Source organism: Musca domestica, unplaced genomic scaffold (assembly GCF_030504385.1).
Source record: "Musca domestica strain aabys unplaced genomic scaffold, Musca_domestica.polishedcontigs.V.1.1 21, whole genome shotgun sequence".
NCBI classification, from domain to species: domain Eukaryota; kingdom Metazoa; phylum Arthropoda; class Insecta; order Diptera; family Muscidae; genus Musca; species Musca domestica.
In genome coordinates, this window is record NW_026712258.1 from 4033765 (window position 1) to 4055799 (window position 22035).

The window sequence follows — 22035 nt, forward strand, 5'->3', positions numbered from 1 at the left end:
ACGTACACCCAAATGGCGACCATGCGTGGAATCATGATACTCCTGAATAAGCTTCAACTGTTTATCTGTACAATCTATTCTCATTGTTTCACTGTATAAAATAACTCTCAATCTATCCTTCCTACTTACTTGTGTATTGTTGAAGATACGTTTGAATGACTCAATGTCTATAATATCAAATATTTTATCATTTTTACTCAATGCCAATTCGCCCGTTCTCGAATTACACATTACACTTGTCAGCTTTTCCAAGGTTGTTGATTGATTTTCACTGCACTTTACAACTACACTATTAGATAAACATCTTATGTGTGTACTTTTCGGCTTAGCATCAAGTTCAAATATTACCTTGTTCATTCATTTAAAGTCAGAATTTGAGACACAATCCCATATAAATACTTCCTGGGTGACTTCCTTGGCATAGCTTTTCCCATCCTTCTTATTATAGCTAATATTCTGTTTACCTCATCCCTTGTTGGGATCATTGCTTTTAAACTCTCACAGTTCGGTTTTATCCTCGATGGAGCATCTGCATTAGCGTTCATTTTTCCTTTTTTAGAAACTATATCGAAGTCATAGTCACACAAGTCCATCAAAGATGACAAGGATAATCTTTGACGGTGGATTTTTATGAGAAAATAATGACACCAAAGGTCTATGATCTGTTACCACAGTGAATTTTCTCCCATAAAGATATGGCCTGAAAAATTTTATTCCACAATGAATCGCAAGCAGCTCCTTCTCAATTATTGGTTTATTGAGATCATGTTTTGATAACGTCGAGCTGGCGTAAGATATAGGTAAATCACTTCCAACTCTCCCCTGCGATAATAAAGCCCCAAGGGCATAGCTCGATGCATCTGTGGTCAATAGGAATGGTTTCGAAAAATCTGGGTACTGTAATATCGGTGGGTTTAATAATTTACACTTCAGTGTATTGAATGCTTTCTGGCATTGATCATTCCATTGGAAAACTGCGTTTTTCTTCGCAAGATCATTCAGACTTCTCAATATCGGCAAATTTAGGTATAAACCTTCTGTAATAATTACAAAATGCCACAAATCGTTTAACTTCGTCAGCATTCGTATGTGTCGGGTATATCTTTATGATATCATCTTTTGCGGGTTCTGTCCTGATACCTTTATTTGCAATAAGATGTCCCAAATAGACAACCTCTGATTTAAAAAAACAACACTTATTCGCATTCAACTTTAGGTTAAATTTTCGTAGTCGGAGAAATACATCAATAAGGTTATTATTATGATGCCTCAAACTTCATCCATAAACAATGATGTCGTCCACATAAAGAAACGCGGAAGCATCCAAACCTGTCATTGCTATGGTCAACATTCTTTGGAATATATTATATATTTTTATTTGAATGACAGTCTCTTAAATTGATAATGGCCATTTCCTGTTGAGAAGGCAGTTAGAGGACGTGATTCCTTTTTGAGGCCTACTTGATGGAACGAACTGGTCATGACCAGCTTTGAGAAATATTGGGCCCTACTCAGCTTATCTAAAACGTCTTCCAACCTTGTCAACGGAAACTTGTCATTGACAATTTTTTCATTCAATCTTCTGTAATCAACAACCAGGCGCCATTTTTTACTCCCATCTGTACTCTTTTTCGGTACTATTAATAATGGCAAATTATATGGACTCACTGAATCTTCTATAATATCTTCCTTAATTAACTTATTTACCTGCATGTTTATCTCTTAAATTTGAGACTCTGGTAATCTTTAATTCTTTATATATACGGGTGTGCTATCTGTAGTTTGTATGCGAAGTTCATAAAAATTGTTGACACTTAACTTCTCACCTGTAATGTGAAAAATGTCCTGGAACTCATTTATAATGGTTTTAACTGTCTCTCTGGCATATGTGTCAACCGATCCTATATCCAGGCTTTCAAATAGTGCATTCGCTCTTGCATTGGTATTTCTCTCATATTTATTGTTAGCGTAATACACATCGTACTCTCCTAAATTCCTGATATACAAATTTATACCTTGTAATTCAATAGATATACTATTAGTGTTCAAGTCCATTCTGGGGTATTAAACAATTAGCCACTTCCTTATTCAGTATCACGCTATACTCTTTTATCTTCAATTCAATTGGAATGATAACCTCAGATCGCGCGGGCAGAACAATGTTATTTATTTTATGTTTTGAGTGTAATGGTAATATTGAGACGTCCGCCCCCGTGTCAATCAGAAATGTTAAATTCTTGCCTATGGTTGTGCACCTCAGCGTTAAATATGCCATTGATTTCAGTGAAATATTGTAAATCTTTATATTTAGTCTTCGTGGACAATTTCTTCCGTCATCCTAAATTGGACACGTGTTGTAAGTGGCCGGCCTTCGGCCGCGGCTTGAGTTTTCTCCTCTGAGTATGTCCCTCGCCGGCTAATGCGAATCAAAGTTTTCTAAATTTGACACTTTTTGTAAATAGCCGGCCTTCGGCCGGGACTTGATATTTTCTAATCTGAATATGTCCAACACCGGCTAAGGCGAACCAAAGTTTTCTAAATTGGATACCTTTTGTAACCAATGACGGCTACGCGAGATAAACTTTTTTACTGAAAATATAATTTTAATGAACTGGTTAGAATCGGGTTATGCGGATGGAAGGACACAATTCATTAATCTCTGCCATCTATATATTATAATTACTAAAAATATATTCATTTATTACAAAATTATGTATTACAAAATATTTCTTCAAATATATTTACTAGTGTGAACCCCCCTTACGAAATCAAAGCATTGCAATCACCAAAGATTAATCTATCTCATTCGAATCAACTCCGATTGTGGTTACTGGTTATTATTGTACCCGACTAGTTGTTATTGTTGATAAATGTGATAATTCCTTTTCTATAGTTTCTACTTCTTAATTCTTCTTATTTTTCTTGTGGTTTTTTACTATTCCTTGTAATTCTTAAATTTTTATTATTTTTAGTGCAATAATAATAATAAGCAATAATTATAGCTTAATTTTCCCATAATTTTAAGATTTTAATATTTAAGTGCAATAAATAATAGTTTTTATAGGGTAAAAACGTCTATTTAATAAAATAAATTTTTATTTTCTACTTCGTAATCATTGTTGTGTTTAGTTTTACTTCATTAATTTTTTCTTTGTTGCATTTGTGTTTCAAAGTCGCCCACTAGAATCCATAGTTCGGATGCAATGTGCCTCGGTGGTGGAGGATCAGCGTAAATAGCAGACTTCAAACCAGCCAATCGTCTACGCAATCTCACGATCTTACTACCTCTTCTAAGCTTTGGCTTCTCTGTTGATGGATATGTCATCCTTCTTCCTTTGCTGTCTAGCCAAATATTCTTTTATGGACAGACGGGATGGACCAGGAGTTGTCGCTGGAATCTCGGCTTCCACTGGTAATCTTTCCAAGTCTGGCAGGATCGCCATGTGATGCCCACTACTCTGGGAAGTTATTTTTAGGCCTGCCTAATATTTTAGCCTGCGCTTAAAAACGCCCCTGGCTGCAAAAATTGAGTTTTTTGTATTTTTGCCGGCACAAAATAATGTCAGCGGCAAAATATTTATGAAGTACTTTATTTAGCGTTAAAGAAAAACAAGTAAAAAAACTGTAAGTTCGGCCGGGCCGAACTTTTAATACCCTCCACCATTTGGTACAAATTTGGCAATTTTCAAAAAAAAAAATCTGTTAAAATCTTAAAAATGCCGAATGGCTATACGACGACGTGGACCTGCATAGTCAAATTTTGTCATAAGTTATTACAATATTTAAATGCGAAACTTGAAGAAAAATCTGTTTAAAATATAGCTAAAATCATCAAAATGCTGAATATAGGGGGTACCGTTATATGGGGGCCATACGATGACGTGGACCTGCACAGACAATTTTCTGGGATGGGCTGAAGTATCCATTACGAACTTCACATGCGAAATTTAAAACAATCCCGGTAAATAATGCCGCTAAAATCATCAAAATACCGAATATCGGGGGGTACGGTATATGGTGGCTATACGAAGGCGGGGACCTACATGGCCCATTTTCTGTTTTATGCTGCAGTATGTATTACGAACTTCAAGCACCAAATTTGGAACGATTCCGTTAAATAATGTCGCTAAAATTATCAAAATACCGAATATCGGGGGGTACCGTTATATGGGGGCTATACCAAGACGTGGACCTACATGGCCCATTTTCTTTCTTATGCTGCAGTATGTATTACGAACTTCAAACACCAAATTTGGAACGATTCCTTTAAATAATGTCGCTAAAATCATCAAAATACCGAATATCGGGGGGTACCGTTATATGGGGGCTATACGAAGACGTGAACCTACATGGCCCATTTTCTTTTTTATGCTGCAGTATGTATTACGAACTTCAAACACCAAATTTGGAACGATTCCTTTAAATAATGTCGCTAAAATCATCAAAATACCGAATAACGGGAGGTACCGTTATATGGGGGCTACATGAAAACGTGGACCTATACATATAATGTTACCCCACTGGAGCTAGAATCCATTACGACTTACAGAGGTCAATTTTTAGACAAATCCGTGGAAAAATGTGGCAAAAATAATCAAAATACCGAATATCGGGAGGTACCGTTATATGGGGGCTATACCAAAACGTGGACCGATATATCCCATTTCCAATACCAACCATCCTAGGGACAATACACACACTTGTGCCAAATTTCAAAGGTCTACGTCAAATAATGTGGGCTCTATCGTGATTTCAACAGACAGACAGACGGACAGACAGACAGACAGACGGACAGACAGACGGACATCGCTAAATCGTCTTAGAATTTTATGCTGATTATGAATATATATACTTTATGGGGTCTACGACGAATATTTAGAGGTGTTACAAACGGAATGACAAAGTTAATATACCCTCCTACCCATGGTGGAGGGTATAAAAAAACGTTTTAATCTTGTGCCAACAGTTCGGCAGTTAAAACTTAATAGACTTTATTTCAGAATTATGTTGCCTTATAAGTTATTATAACGGTGTTTCTTAATTATAATTTTTATCATCTAATATCCTTAAAAATAAACAATAAAAAATAATTTCAGAAACAAAGCAAGACTTAAGATAAAAGATGTTTGGAAATTAGGAAGACAGGGATCTCTAGTTCAGTGTATCGATAACAAACGATTACACTACACCCTCACCCTTTAAAAAAATAATTTTTATGCAATAAAAATTATGTAACAGTCTTTGCATCTTTCATCTCCATGGGAAAAGCTACAATATATTTTGTTAGTTCGCATTGTGCTGTGAGAACATACTGATAGTTCCCGGATATTCTAAGGGGGCCTACAGTGTCTACAGATACGATCTCAAAGCTTGTCGTTGGTGTGTCAGTTTTCGAAAAACGTTCTTTCGAATGTCTAACCTGTTTATTTAATTTGCACTGTGGGCAGTTCGAGACGTAGTTCTTCATCATTCTGTGCATATTCTTCCACGTACACCCAAATGGCGACCATGCGTGGAATCATGATACTCCTGAATAAGCTTCAACTGTTTATCTGTACAATCTATTCTCATTGTTTCACTGTATAAAATAACTCTCAATCTATCCTTCCTACTTACTTGTGTATTGTTGAAGATACGTTTGAATGACTCAATGTCTATAATATCAAATATTTTATCATTTTTACTCAATGCCAATTCGCCCGTTCTCGAATTACACATTACACTTGTCAGCTTTTCCAAGGTTGTTGATTGATTTTCACTGCACTTTACAACTACACTATTAGATAAACATCTTATGTGTGTACTTTTCGGCGTAGCATCAAGTTCAAATATTACCTTGTTCATTCATTTAAAGTCAGAATTTGAGACACAATCCCATATAAATACTTCCTGGGTGACTTCCTTGGCATAGCTTTTCCCATCCTTCTTATTATAGCTAATATTCTGTTTACCTCATCCCTTGTTGGGATCATTGCTTTTAAACTCTCACAGTTCGGTTTTATCCTCGATGGAGCATCTGCATTAGCGTTCATTTTTCCTTTTTTAGAAACTATATCGAAGTCATAGTCACACAAGTCCATCAAAGATGACAAGGATAATCTTTGACGGTGGATTTTTATGAGAAAATAATGACACCAAAGGTCTATGATCTGTTACCACAGTGAATTTTCTCCCATAAAGATATGGCCTGAAAAATTTTATTCCCCAATGAATCGCAAGCAGCTCCTTCTCAATTATTGGTTTATTGAGATCATGTTTTGATAACGTCGAGCTGGCGTAAGATATAGGTAAATCACTTCCAACTCTCCCCTGCGATAATAAAGCCCCAAGGGCATAGCTCGATGCATCTGTGGTCAATAGGAATGGTTTCGAAAAATCTGGGTACTGTAATATCGGTGGGTTTAATAATTTACACTTCAGTGTATTGAATGCTTTCTGGCATTGATCATTCCATTGGAAAACTGCGTTTTTCTTCGCAAGATCATTCAGACTTCTCAATATCGGCAAATTTAGGTATAAACCTTCTGTAATAATTACAAAATGCCACAAATCGTTTAACTTCGTCAGCATTCGTATGTGTCGGGTATATCTTTATGATATCATCTTTTGCGGGTTCTGTCCTGATACCTTTATTTGCAATAAGATGTCCCAAATAGACAACCTCTGATTTAAAAAAACAACACTTATTCGCATTCAACTTTAGGTTAAATTTTCGTAGTCGGAGAAATACATCAATAAGGTTATTATTATGATGCCTCAAACTTCATCCATAAACAATGATGTCGTCCACATAAAGAAACGCGGAAGCATCCAAACCTGTCATTGCTATGGTCAACATTCTTTGGAATATATTATATATTTTTATTTGAATGACAGTCTCTTAAATTGATAATGGCCATTTCCTGTTGAGAAGGCAGTTAGAGGACGTGATTCCTTTTTGAGGCCTACTTGATGGAACGAACTGGTCATGACCAGCTTTGAGAAATATTGGGCCCTACTCAGCTTATCTAAAACGTCTTCCAACCTTGTCAACGGAAACTTGTCATTGACAATTTTTTCATTCAATCTTCTGTAATCAACAACCAGGCGCCATTTTTTACTCCCATCTGTACTCTTTTTCGGTACTATTAATAATGGCAAATTATATGGACTCACTGAATCTTCTATAATATCTTCCTTAATTAACTTATTTACCTGCATGTTTATCTCTTAAATTTGAGACTCTGGTAATCTTTAATTCTTTATATATACGGGTGTGCTATCTGTAGTTTGTATGCGAAGTTCATAAAAATTGTTGACACTTAACTTCTCACCTGTAATGTGAAAAATGTCCTGGAACTCATTTATAATGGTTTTAACTGTCTCTCTGGCATATGTGTCAACCGATCCTATATCCAGGCTTTCAAATAGTGCATTCGCTCTTGCATTGGTATTTCTCTCATATTTATTGTTAGCGTAATACACATCGTACTCTCCTAAATTCCTGATATACAAATTTATACCTTGTAATTCAATAGATATACTATTAGTGTTCAAGTCCATTCTGGGGTATTAAACAATTAGCCACTTCCTTATTCAGTATCACGCTATACTCTTTTATCTTCAATTCAATTGGAATGATAACCTCAGATCGCGCGGGCAGAACAATGATATTTATTTTATGTTTTGAGTGTAATGGTAATATTGAGACGTCCGCCTCCGTGTCAATCAGAAATGTTAAATTCTTGCCTATGGTTGTGCACCTCAGCGTTAAATATGCCATTGATTTCAGTGAAATATTGTAAATCTTTATATTTGGTCTTCGTGGACAATTTCTTCCGTCATCCTAAATTGGACACGGCTAATGCGAATCAAAGTTTTCTAAATTTGACACTTTTTGTAAATAGCCGGCCTTCGGCCGGGACTTGATATTTTCTAATCTGAATATGTCCAACACCGGCTAAGGCGAACCAAAGTTTTCTAAATTGGATACCTTTTGTAACCAATGACGGCTACGCGAGATAAACTTTTTTACTGAAAATATAATTTTAATGAACTGGTTAGAATCGGGTTATGCGGATGGAAGGACACAATTCATTAATCTCTGCCATCTATATATTATAATTACTAAAAATATATTCATTTATTACAAAATTATGTATTACAAAATATTTCTTCAAATATATTTACTAGTGTGAACCCCCCTTACGAAATCAAAGCATTGCAATCACCAAAGATTAATCTATCTCATTCGAATCAACTCCGATTGTGGTTACTGGTTATTATTGTACCCGACTAGTTGTTATTGTTGATAAATGTGATAATTCCTTTTCTATAGTTTCTACTTCTTAATTCTTCTTATTTTTCTTGTGGTTTTTTACTATTCCTTGTAATTCTTAAATTTTTATTATTTTTAGTGCAATAATAATAATAAGCAATAATTATAGCTTAATTTTCCCATAATTTTAAGATTTTAATATTTAAGTGCAATAAATAATAGTTTTTATAGGGTAAAAACGTCTATTTAATAAAATAAATTTTTATTTTCTACTTCGTAATCATTGTTGTGTTTAGTTTTACTTCATTAATTTTTTCTTTGTTGCATTTGTGTTTCAAAGTCGCCCACTAGAATCCATAGTTCGGATGCAATGTGCCTCGGTGGTGGAGGATCAGCGTAAATAGCAGACTTCAAACCAGCCAATCGTCTACGCAATCTCACGATCTTACTACCTCTTCTAAGCTTTGGCTTCTCTGTTGATGGATATGTCATCCTTCTTCCTTTGCTGTCTAGCCAAATATTCTTTTATGGACAGACGGGATGGACCAGGAGTTGTCGCTGGAATCTCGGCTTCCACTGGTAATCTTTCCAAGTCTGGCAGGATCGCCATGTGATGCCCACTACTCTGGGAAGTTATTTTTAGGCCTGCCTAATATTTTAGCCTGCGCTTAAAAACGCCCCTGGCTGCAAAAATTGAGTTTTTTGTATTTTTGCCGGCACAAAATAATGTCAGCGGCAAAATATTTATGAAGTACTTTATTTAGCGTTAAAGAAAAACAAGTAAAAAAACTGTAAGTTCGGCCGGGCCGAACTTTTAATACCCTCCACCATTTGGTACAAATTTGGCAATTTTCAAAAAAAAAAATCTGTTAAAATCTTAAAAATGCCGAATGGCTATACGACGACGTGGACCTGCATAGTCAAATTTTGTCATAAGTTATTACAATATTTAAATGCGAAACTTGAAGAAAAATCTGTTTAAAATATAGCTAAAATCATCAAAATGCTGAATATAGGGGGTACCGTTATATGGGGGCCATACGATGACGTGGACCTGCACAGACAATTTTCTGGGATGGGCTGAAGTATCCATTACGAACTTCACATGCGAAATTTAAAACAATCCCGGTAAATAATGCCGCTAAAATCATCAAAATACCGAATATCGGGGGGTACGGTATATGGTGGCTATACGAAGGCGGGGACCTACATGGCCCATTTTCTGTTTTATGCTGCAGTATGTATTACGAACTTCAAGCACCAAATTTGGAACGATTCCGTTAAATAATGTCGCTAAAATTATCAAAATACCGAATATCGGGGGGTACCGTTATATGGGGGCTATACCAAGACGTGGACCTACATGGCCCATTTTCTTTCTTATGCTGCAGTATGTATTACGAACTTCAAACACCAAATTTGGAACGATTCCTTTAAATAATGTCGCTAAAATCATCAAAATACCGAATATCGGGGGGTACCGTTATATGGGGGCTATACGAAGACGTGAACCTACATGGCCCATTTTCTTTTTTATGCTGCAGTATGTATTACGAACTTCAAACACCAAATTTGGAACGATTCCTTTAAATAATGTCGCTAAAATCATCAAAATACCGAATAACGGGAGGTACCGTTATATGGGGGCTACATGAAAACGTGAACCTATACATATAATGTTACCCCACTGGAGCTAGAATCCATTACGACTTACAGAGGTCAATTTTTAGACAAATCCGTGGAAAAATGTGGCAAAAATAATCAAAATACCGAATATCGGGAGGTACCGTTATATGGGGGCTATACCAAAACGTGGACCGATATATCCCATTTCCAATACCAACCATCCTAGGGACAATACACACACTTGTGCCAAATTTCAAAGGTCTACGTCAAATAATGTGGGCTCTATCGTGATTTCAACAGACAGACAGACGGACAGACAGACAGACAGACGGACAGACAGACGGACATCGCTAAATCGTCTTAGAATTTTATGCTGATTATGAATATATATACTTTATGGGGTCTACGACGAATATTTAGAGGTGTTACAAACGGAATGACAAAGTTAATATACCCTCCTACCCATGGTGGAGGGTATAAAAAAACGTTTTAATCTTGTGCCAACAGTTCGGCAGTTAAAACTTAATAGACTTTATTTCAGAATTATGTTGCCTTATAAGTTATTATAACGGTGTTTCTTAATTATAATTTTTATCATCTAATATCCTTAAAAATAAACAATAAAAAATAATTTCAAAAACAAAGCAAGACTTAAGATAAAAGATGTTTGGAAATTAGGAAGACAGGGATCTCTAGTTCAGTGTATCGATAACAAACGATTACACTACACCCTCACCCTTTAAAAAAATAATTTTTATGCAATAAAAATTATGTAACAGTCTTTGCATCTTTCATCTCCATGGGAAAAGCTACAATATATTTTGTTAGTTCGCATTGTGCTGTGAGAACATACTGATAGTTCCCGGATATTCTAAGGGGGCCTACAGTGTCTACAGATACGATCTCAAAGCTTGTCGTTGGTGTGTCAGTTTTCGAAAAACGTTCTTTCGAATGTCTAACCTGTTTATTTAATTTGCACTGTGGGCAGTTCGAGACGTAGTTCTTCATCATTCTGTGCATATTCTTCCACGTACACCCAAATGGCGACCATGCGTGGAATCATGATACTCCTGAATAAGCTTCAACTGTTTATCTGTACAATCTATTCTCATTGTTTCACTGTATAAAATAACTCTCAATCTATCCTTCCTACTTACTTGTGTATTGTTGAAGATACGTTTGAATGACTCAATGTCTATAATATCAAATATTTTATCATTTTTACTCAATGCCAATTCGCCCGTTCTCGAATTACACATTACACTTGTCAGCTTTTCCAAGGTTGTTGATTGATTTTCACTGCACTTTACAACTACACTATTAGATAAACATCTTATGTGTGTACTTTTCGGCTTAGCATCAAGTTCAAATATTACCTTGTTCATTCATTTAAAGTCAGAATTTGAGACACAATCCCATATAAATACTTCCTGGGTGACTTCCTTGGCATAGCTTTTCCCATCCTTCTTATTATAGCTAATATTCTGTTTACCTCATCCCTTGTTGGGATCATTGCTTTTAAACTCTCACAGTTCGGTTTTATCCTCGATGGAGCATCTGCATTAGCGTTCATTTTTCCTTTTTTAGAAACTATATCGAAGTCATAGTCACACAAGTCCATCAAAGATGACAAGGATAATCTTTGACGGTGGATTTTTATGAGAAAATAATGACACCAAAGGTCTATGATCTGTTACCACAGTGAATTTTCTCCCATAAAGATATGGCCTGAAAAATTTTATTCCCCAATGAATCGCAAGCAGCTCCTTCTCAATTATTGGTTTATTGAGATCATGTTTTGATAACGTCGAGCTGGCGTAAGATATAGGTAAATCACTTCCAACTCTCCCCTGCGATAATAAAGCCCCAAGGGCATAGCTCGATGCATCTGTGGTCAATAGGAATGGTTTCGAAAAATCTGGGTACTGTAATATCGGTGGGTTTAATAATTTACACTTCAGTGTATTGAATGCTTTCTGGCATTGATCATTCCATTGGAAAACTGCGTTTTTCTTCGCAAGATCATTCAGACTTCTCAATATCGGCAAATTTAGGTATAAACCTTCTGTAATAATTACAAAATGCCACAAATCGTTTAACTTCGTCAGCATTCGTATGTGTCGGGTATATCTTTATGATATCATCTTTTGCGGGTTCTGTCCTGATACCTTTATTTGCAATAAGATGTCCCAAATAGACAACCTCTGATTTAAAAAAACAACACTTATTCGCATTCAACTTTAGGTTAAATTTTCGTAGTCGGAGAAATACATCAATAAGGTTATTATTATGATGCCTCAAACTTCATCCATAAACAATGATGTCGTCCACATAAAGAAACGCGGAAGCATCCAAACCTGTCATTGCTATGGTCAACATTCTTTGGAATATATTATATATTTTTATTTGAATGACAGTCTCTTAAATTGATAATGGCCATTTCCTGTTGAGAAGGCAGTTAGAGGACGTGATTCCTTTTTGAGGCCTACTTGATGGAACGAACTGGTCATGACCAGCTTTGAGAAATATTGGGCCCTACTCAGCTTATCTAAAACGTCTTCCAACCTTGTCAACGGAAACTTGTCATTGACAATTTTTTCATTCAATCTTCTGTAATCAACAACCAGGCGCCATTTTTTACTCCCATCTGTACTCTTTTTCGGTACTATTAATAATGGCAAATTATATGGACTCACTGAATCTTCTATAATATCTTCCTTAATTAACTTATTTACCTGCATGTTTATCTCTTAAATTTGAGACTCTGGTAATCTTTAATTCTTTATATATACGGGTGTGCTATCTGTAGTTTGTATGCGAAGTTCATAAAAATTGTTGACACTTAACTTCTCACCTGTAATGTGAAAAATGTCCTGGAACTCATTTATAATGGTTTTAACTGTCTCTCTGGCATATGTGTCAACCGATCCTATATCCAGGCTTTCAAATAGTGCATTCGCTCTTGCATTGGTATTTCTCTCATATTTATTGTTAGCGTAATACACATCGTACTCTCCTAAATTCCTGATATACAAATTTATACCTTGTAATTCAATAGATATACTATTAGTGTTCAAGTCCATTCTGGGGTATTAAACAATTAGCCACTTCCTTATTCAGTATCACGCTATACTCTTTTATCTTCAATTCAATTGGAATGATAACCTCAGATCGCGCGGGCAGAACAATGATATTTATTTTATGTTTTGAGTGTAATGGTAATATTGAGACGTCCGCCTCCGTGTCAATCAGAAATGTTAAATTCTTGCCTATGGTTGTGCACCTCAGCGTTAAATATGCCATTGATTTCAGTGAAATATTGTAAATCTTTATATTTGGTCTTCGTGGACAATTTCTTCCGTCATCCTAAATTGGACACGGCTAATGCGAATCAAAGTTTTCTAAATTTGACACTTTTTGTAAATAGCCGGCCTTCGGCCGGGACTTGATATTTTCTAATCTGAATATGTCCAACACCGGCTAAGGCGAACCAAAGTTTTCTAAATTGGATACCTTTTGTAACCGATGACGGCTACGCGAGATAAACTTTTTTACTGAAAATATAATTTTAATGAACTGGTTAGTATCGGGTTATGCGGATGGAAGGACACAATTCATTAATCTCTGCCATCTATATATTATAATTACTAAAAATATATTCATTTATTACAAAATTATGTATTACAAAATATTTCTTCAAATATATTTACTAGTGTGAACCCCCTTACGAAATCAAAGCATTGCAATCACCAAAGATTAATCTATCTCATTCGAATCAACTCCGATTGTGGTTACTGGTTATTATTGTACCCGACTAGTTGTTATTGTTGATAAATGTGATAATTCCTTTTCTATAGTTTCTACTTCTTAATTCTTCTTATTTTTCTTGTGGTTTTTTACTATTCCTTGTAATTCTTAAATTTTTAATTATTATTATTATTTTTAGTGCAATAATAATAATAAGCAATAATTATAGCTTAATTTTCCCATAATTTTAAGATTTTAATATTTAAGTGCAATAAATAATAGTTTTTATAGGGTAAAAACGTCTATTTAATAAAATAAATTTTTATTTTCTACTTCGTAATCATTGTTGTGTTTAGTTTTACTTCATTAATTTTTTCTTTGTTGCATTTGTGTTTCAATGTCGCCCACAAGAATCCATAGTTCGGATGCAATGTGCCTCGGTGGTGGAGGATCAGCGTAAATAGCAGACTTCAAACCAGCCAATCGTCTACGCAATCTCACGATCTTACCACCTCTTCTAAGCTTTGGCTTCTCTGTTGATGGATATGTCATCCTTCTTCCTTTGCTGTCTAGCCAAATATTCTTTTATGGACAGACGGGATGGACCAGGAGTTGTTGTCGCTGGAATCTCGGCTTCCACTGGTAATCTTTCCAAGTCTGGCAGGATCGCCATGTGGTGCCCACTACTCTGGGAAGTTATTTTTAGGCCTGCCTAATATTTTAGCCTGCGCTTAAAAACGCCCCTGGCTGCAAAAATTGAGTTTTTTGTATTTTTGCCGGCACAAAATAATGTCAGCGGCAAAATATTTATGAAGTACTTTATTTAGTGTTAAAGAAAAAAAAAAAAAAAACGTTTTAATCTTGTGCCAACAGTTCGGCAGTTAAAACTTAATAGACTTTATTTCAGAATTATGTTGCCTTATAAGTTATTATAACGGTGTTTCTTAATTATAATTTTTATCATCTAATATCCTTAAAAATAAACAATAAAAAATAATTTCAGAAACAAAGCAAGACTTAAGATAAAAGATGTTTGGAAATTAGGAAGATAGGGATCTCTAGTTCAGTGTATCGATAACAAACGATTACACTACACCCTCACCCTTTAAAAAAATAATTTTTATGCAATAAAAATTATGTAACAGTCTTTGCATCTTTCATCTCCATGGGAAAAGCTACAATATATTTTGTTAGTTCGCATTGTGCTGTGAGAACATACTGATAGTTCCCGGATATTCTAAGGGGACCTACAGTGTCTACAGATACCATCTCAAAGCTTGTCGTTGGAGTGTCAGTTTTCGAAAAACGTTCTTTCGAATATCTAACCTGTTTATTTAATTTGCACTGTGGGCAGTTCGAGACGTAGTTCTTCATCATTCTGTGCATATTCTTCCACGTACACCCAAATGGCCACCATGCGTGGAATCATGATACTCCTGAATAAGCTTCAACTGTTTATCTGTACAATCTATTCTCATTGTTTCACTGTATAAAATAACTCTCAATCTATCCCTCCTACTTACTTGTGTATTGTTGAAGATACGTTTGAATGACTCAATGTCTATAATATCAAATATTTTATCATTTTTACTCAATGCCAATTCGCCCGTTCTCGAATTGCACATTACACTTGCCAGCTTTTCCAAGGTTGTTGATTGATTTTCACTGCACTTTACAACTACACTATTAGATAAACATCTTATGTGCGTACTTTTCGGCTTAGCATCAAGTTCAAATATTACCTTGTTCATTCATTTAAAGTCAGAATTTGAGACACAATCCCATATAAATACTTCCTGGGTGACTTCCTTGGCATAGCTTTTCCCATCCTTCTTATTATAGCTAATATTCTGTTTACCTCATCCCTTGTTGGGATCATTGCTTTTAAACTCTCACAGTTCGGTTTTATCCTCGATGGAGCATCTGCATTAGCGTTCATTTTTCCTTTTTTAGAAACTATATCGAAGTCATAGTCACACAAGTCCATCAAAGATGACAAGGATAATCTTTGACGGTGGATTTTTATGAGAAAATAATGACACCAAAGGTCTATGATCTGTTACCACAGTGAATTTTCTCCCATAAAGATATGGCCTGAAAAATTTTATTCCCCAATGAATCGCAAGCAGCTCCTTCTCAATTATTGGTTTATTGAGATCATGTTTTGATAACGTCGAGCTGGCGTAAGATATAGGTAAATCACTTCCAACTCTCCCCTGCGATAATAAAGCCCCAAGGGCATAGCTCGATGCATCTGTGGTCAATAGGAATGGTTTCGAAAAATCTGGGTACTGTAATATCGGTGGGTTTAATAATTTACACTTCAGTGTATTGAATGCTTTCTGGCATTGATCATTCCATTGGAAAACTGCGTTTTTCTTCGCAAGATCATTCAGACTTCTCAATATCGGCAAATTTAGGTATAAACCTTCTGTAATAATTACAAAATGCCACAAATCGTTTAACTTCGTCAGCATTCGTATGTGTCGGGTATATCTTTATGATATCATCTTTTGCGGGTTCTGTCCTGATACCTTTATTTGCAATAAGATGTCCCAAATAGACAACCTCTGATTTAAAAAAACAACACTTATTCGCATTCAACTTCAGGTTAAATTTTCGTAGTCGGAAAAATACATCAATAAGGTTATTATTATGATGCCTCAAACTTCATCCATAAACAATGATGTCGTCCACATAAAGAAACGCGGAAGCATCCAAACCTGTCATTGCTATGGTCAACATTCTTTGGAATATATTATATATTTTTATTTGAATGACAGTCTCTTAAATTGATAATGGCCATTTCCTGTTGAGAAGGCAGTTAGAGGACGTGATTCCTTTTTGAGGCCTACTTGATGGAACGAACTGGTCATGACCAGCTTTGAGAAATATTGGGCCCTACTCAGCTTATCTAAAACGTCTTCCAACCTTGTCAACGGAAACTTGTCATTGACAATTTTTTCATTCAATCTTCTGTAATCAACAACCAGGCGCCATTTTTTACTCCCATCTGTACTCTTTTTCGGTACTATTAATAATGGCAAATTATATGGACTCACTGAATCTTCTATAATATCTTCCTTAATTAACTTATTTACCTGCATGTTTATCTCTTAAATTTGAGACTCTGGTAATCTTTAATTCTTTATATATACGGGTGTGCTATCTGTAGTTTGTATGCGAAGTTCATAAAAATTGTTGACACTTAACTTCTCACCTGTAATGTGAAAAATGTCCTGGAACTCATTTATAATGGTTTTAACTGTCTCTCTGGCATATGTGTCAACCGATCCTATATCCAGGCTTTCAAATAGTGCATTCGCTCTTGCATTGGTATTTCTCTCATATTTATTGTTAGCGTAATACACATCGTACTCTCCTAAATTCCTGATATACAAATTTATACCTTGTAATTCAATAGATATACTATTAGTGTTCAAGTCCATTCTGGGGTATTAAACAATTAGCTATGAAAACCCCACCCGCCACTTCCTTATTCAGTATCACGCTATACTCTTTTATCTTCAATTCAATTGGAATGATAACCTCAGATCGCGCGGGCAGAACAATGTTATTTATTTTATGTTTTGAGTGTAATGGTAATATTGAGACGTCCGCCTCCGTGTCAATCAGAAATGTTAAATTCTTGCCTATGGTTGTGCACCTCAGCGTTAAATATGCCATTGATTTCAGTGAAATATTGTAAATCTTTATATTTGGTCTTCGTGGACAATTTCTTCCGTCATCCGGCCCTCTTAGTTTTCCTGCTCTTCGATAGGAAGTGTTCTGAAATTGTTACTGTTATTATTGTTTAATCTCGTGTTCCGTTTGTGTGTATTCCCTGCATTATTCTCAAATTGGCCATCCCTAAAGTTGATGTTATTATTGTAATGATCTCTACCATTGTCTCCCCATCGCTTATCGTAGTTGTTGTATCTCCTATTATATCCATTGGAATAACGACCACCTCTACCATCGTTATCGTAATTATTGTTGTTATTGTAGCCGGGTCTGTAATTGTACTTGTTACCATTACTTGAGTATTTATTCCTTTTCTGATTGCGACCTCTCTCTTTAAAAACAAAAACGCTTCTGTTTGAAGATCTAACGTCCTCTCTGCCGCAGAACATCTTTGGGCTGCTTCATTCAGAGTGTGAGGTGGATTCTCAAGCATAATAGTCTTATATGCATCATCAATTCCCTTTACAAATACATTGAGTGCCAAGTTATCACTCGCCTTATATATTGCATCTTTAGTCTCATTCGTCGGCTTTGGCAAACTATTTATTTGGAATTTACTCAACTGATCCGCTAAATCTGCTACCTTTTCCCTAAACCGATTGACCGAAGAATTCCCATGGACCTCTGACCCCAGCTCTCACAGAACTTGTTGTATCGTTTTGGCGTTTGGATATGCATCAATTAACAACTTCTTTAAACCTTCAAATGTTGTTGGCTTATTAAACCTACCTAAAGTACACCATACCTCACTCAATAGCTTAAATTATAAACATATTTTTAGAATTTTCTCGATCCTCATCTTGTAAAAAATCGTGCAACAATTCAACCTGCGCTATAAACTCGTCTAAGTACGTGAATGTCCCTTTAAACACCTGGAGATTCTTGCCCACAACCGAAATATCGAACGCAGCATAACTTGGTAAACTCACTTCTTCCAATAATTCGTCTTTTATCGTTAGTTTATTAAAAATTTCCTCAACCTCTTCACAAAGATCTCGAAATTGTGCTTCTAATACTATTAACTCATTGTTATCTATAGATTCAGCTGTTGTATATTTAACAAATTCAGTTTTCATATATCTAGCCTATCTAACTTATCATTCACATATTTTTTTGTAAAACTCTTTTTTATACTTTTCTTCAAATGTATTTAATTCATTTATAAATTCATTAATCTCTGCCATCTATATATTATAATTACTAAAAATATATTCATTTATTACGAAATTATATATATTACAAAATATTTCTTCAAATAAATTTACTAGTGTGAACCCCCCTTACGAAATTGTACAATAACAACTAGCATTGTTGATAAATGTGATAATTCCTTTTCTATAGTTTCTACTTCATAATTCTTCTTATTTTTCTCGTGGTGTTTTACTATTCCTTGTAATTCTTAAATTTTTATTATTTTATAATAATAATAAGCAATATTTATACCTTAATTTTCCCATAATTTTAAGATTTTAATATTTAAGTGCAATAAATAATAGTTTTTATAGGGTAAAAACGTCTATTTAATAAAATAAATTTTTATTTTCTACTTCGTAATCAATGTTGTGTTTAGTTTTACTTCATTAATTTTTTCTTTGTGGCATTTGTGTTTCAATGTCGCCCACAAGAATCCATAGTTCGGATGCAATGTGCCTCGGTGGTGGAGGATCAGCGTAAATAGCAGACTTCAAACCAGCCAATCGTCTACGCAATCTCACGATCTTACCACCTCTTCTAAGCTTTGGCTTCTTTGTTGATGGATATGTCATCCTTCTTCCTTTGCCGTCTAGCCAAATATTCTTTTATGGACAGACGGGATGGACCAGGGGTTGTTGTCGCTGGAATCTCGGCTTCCACTGGTAATCTTTCCAAGTCTGGCAGGATCGCCATGTGATGCCACTACTCTGGGAAGTTAATTTTTAGTATATTTAGTACTTTTAAAAACGCCACTGGCTGCAAAAATTGGGTTTTTTGTATTTTTGCCGGCACAAAATAATGCCAGCGGCAAAATATTTATAAAGCACTTTATTTAGTGTTAAAGAAAAAAAAACGTTTTAATTTTGTGCCAACAGTTCGGCAGTTAAAACTTAATAGACTTTATTTCAGAATTATGTTGCCTTATAAGTTATTATAACGGTATTTCTTAATTATAATTTTTATCATCTAATATCCTTAAAAATAAACAATAAAAAATAATGTCAGAAACAAAGCAAGACTTAAGATAAAAGATGTTTGGAAATTAGGAAGATAGGGATCTCTAGTTCAGTGTATCGATAACAAACGATTACACTTCACCCTCACCCTTTAAAAAAAAAATAATTTTTATGCAATAAAAATTATGTAACAATTAAATAATTAGACAATATTCCATTTTTTAACATGTTGTTGTGATACAGTTTAATCTTACCGTCTATAGATATTAATGAATTAACACCATTTCTTTTAATAAACGCGTATGGCCCTGAATGTGGTGTCTGATTTTTTCGATTCATTACCCTTATTAACACCAAATCACCAATTTTTAGATTAGGTGAGTTGAATTTCGCTTGATGACCAATTCTCTTTTCTTTTGATTTATCTAAATACTCTTTTGCTTTAGTGAAATATTTAATCTTTATTTAAGCTCCGTGACATAATTTTCGGCATTATAAAATGGGGTTTCGGACAGAACTTCATCATTGGGCAAGTAAGCTAGTTTACCAAATACTAACTCGTAGGGTGAATAACCCGTGTATATGTGGGGCGTAGCATTGTAGGCGAAAACAAAATAAGGCAACCAGGTGTGTCATTCATCATTCTTAGAGTAGTTTAGAAGAATTCGTTTAACACTCTATGATTCCTTTCTATCGACCCCAGGGTTTCATGATGGTAAGGTGTACTAAAGATCTGTTTAATATCCAGTAATCTACATACTTCTGACAATAATTGATTGATAAATTCAGTTCCCTTATCCGATTTTAATGTTTTAAAATTCCCCTAAATCAATATAAAATTTTCCACTAATGTTTTCGCGACAGTCTTTTCATCTTTCATCTCCATGGGAAAAGCTACAATATATTTTGTTAGTTCGCATTGTGCTGTGAGAACATACTGATAGTTCCCGGATATTCTAAGGGGGCCTACAGTGTCTACAGATACGATCTCAAAGCTTGTCGTTGGTGTGTCAGTTTTCGAAAAACGTTCTTTCGAATGTCTAACCTGTTTATTTAATTTGCACTGTGGGCAGTTCGAGACGTAGTTCTTCATCATTCTGTGCATATTCTTCCACGTACACCCAAATGGCGACCATGCGTGGATTCATGATACTCCTGAATAAGCTTCAACTGTTTATCTGTACAATCTATTCTCATTGTTTCACTGTATAAAATAACTCTCAATCTATCCTTCCTACTTACTTGTGTATTGTTGAAGATACGTTTGAATGACTCAATGTCTATAATATCAAATATTTTATCATTTTTACTCAATGCCAATTCGCCCGTTCTCGAATTACACATTACACTTGTCAGCTTTTCCAAGGTTGTTGATTGATTTTCACTGCACTTTACAACTACACTATTAGATAAACATCTTATGTGTGTACTTTTCGGCTTAGCATCAAGTTCAAATATTACCTTGTTCATTCATTTAAAGTCAGAATTTGAGACACAATCCCATATAAATACTTCCTGGGTGACTTCCTTGGCATAGCTTTTCCCATCCTTCTTATTATAGCTAATATTCTGTTTACCTCATCCCTTGTTGGGATCATTGCTTTTAAACTCTCACAGTTCGGTTTTATCCTCGATGGAGCATCTGCATTAGCGTTCATTTTTCCTTTTTTAGAAACTATATCGAAGTCATAGTCACACAAGTCCATCAAAGATGACAAGGATAATCTTTGACGGTGGATTTTTATGAGAAAATAATGACACCAAAGGTCTATGATCTGTTACCACAGTGAATTTTCTCCCATAAAGATATGGCCTGAAAAATTTTATTCCCCAATGAATCGCAAGCAGCTCCTTCTCAATTATTGGTTTATTGAGATCATGTTTTGATAACGTCGAGCTGGCGTAAGATATAGGTAAATCACTTCCAACTCTCCCCTGCGATAATAAAGCCCCAAGGGCATAGCTCGATGCATCTGTGGTCAATAGGAATGGTTTCGAAAAATCTGGGTACTGTAATATCGGTGGGTTTAATAATTTACACTTCAGTGTATTGAATGCTTTCTGGCATTGATCATTCCATTGGAAAACTGCGTTTTTCTTCGCAAGATCATTCAGACTTCTCAATATCGGCAAATTTAGGTATAAACCTTCTGTAATAATTACAAAATGCCACAAATCGTTTAACTTCGTCAGCATTCGTATGTGTCGGGTATATCTTTATGATATCATCTTTTGCGGGTTCTGTCCTGATACCTTTATTTGCAATAAGATGTCCCAAATAGACAACCTCTGATTTAAAAAAACAACACTTATTCGCATTCAACTTTAGGTTAAATTTTCGTAGTCGGAGAAATACATCAATAAGGTTATTATTATGATGCCTCAAACTTCATCCATAAACAATGATGTCGTCCACATAAAGAAACGCGGAAGCATCCAAACCTGTCATTGCTATGGTCAACATTCTTTGGAATATATTATATATTTTTATTTGAATGACAGTCTCTTAAA

General features: G+C 35.1%; 2 long non-coding RNA genes across 4 annotated transcripts; both read left to right on the forward strand.

Annotated features, from left to right (window-relative positions):
* Positions 1-1663: 1663 nt before the first annotated feature.
* Positions 1664-4515, forward strand: LOC131802460 (uncharacterized). Of its 2 annotated transcripts, none has more exons than XR_009342209.1 (2): positions 1664-3065; positions 3130-4515. It is a non-coding gene; the product is annotated as an uncharacterized LOC131802460 (long non-coding RNA). The 2 variants fall into 2 exon arrangements; XR_009342208.1 differs by having other exon boundaries at positions 3174-4515.
* A 3536-nt stretch (positions 4516-8051) lies between these two features.
* Positions 8052-9939, forward strand: LOC131802453 (uncharacterized). Of its 2 annotated transcripts, none has more exons than XR_009342205.1 (2): positions 8052-8489; positions 8554-9939. It is a non-coding gene; the product is annotated as an uncharacterized LOC131802453 (long non-coding RNA). The 2 variants fall into 2 exon arrangements; XR_009342204.1 differs by having other exon boundaries at positions 8598-9939.
* Positions 9940-22035: the final 12096 nt, after the last annotated feature.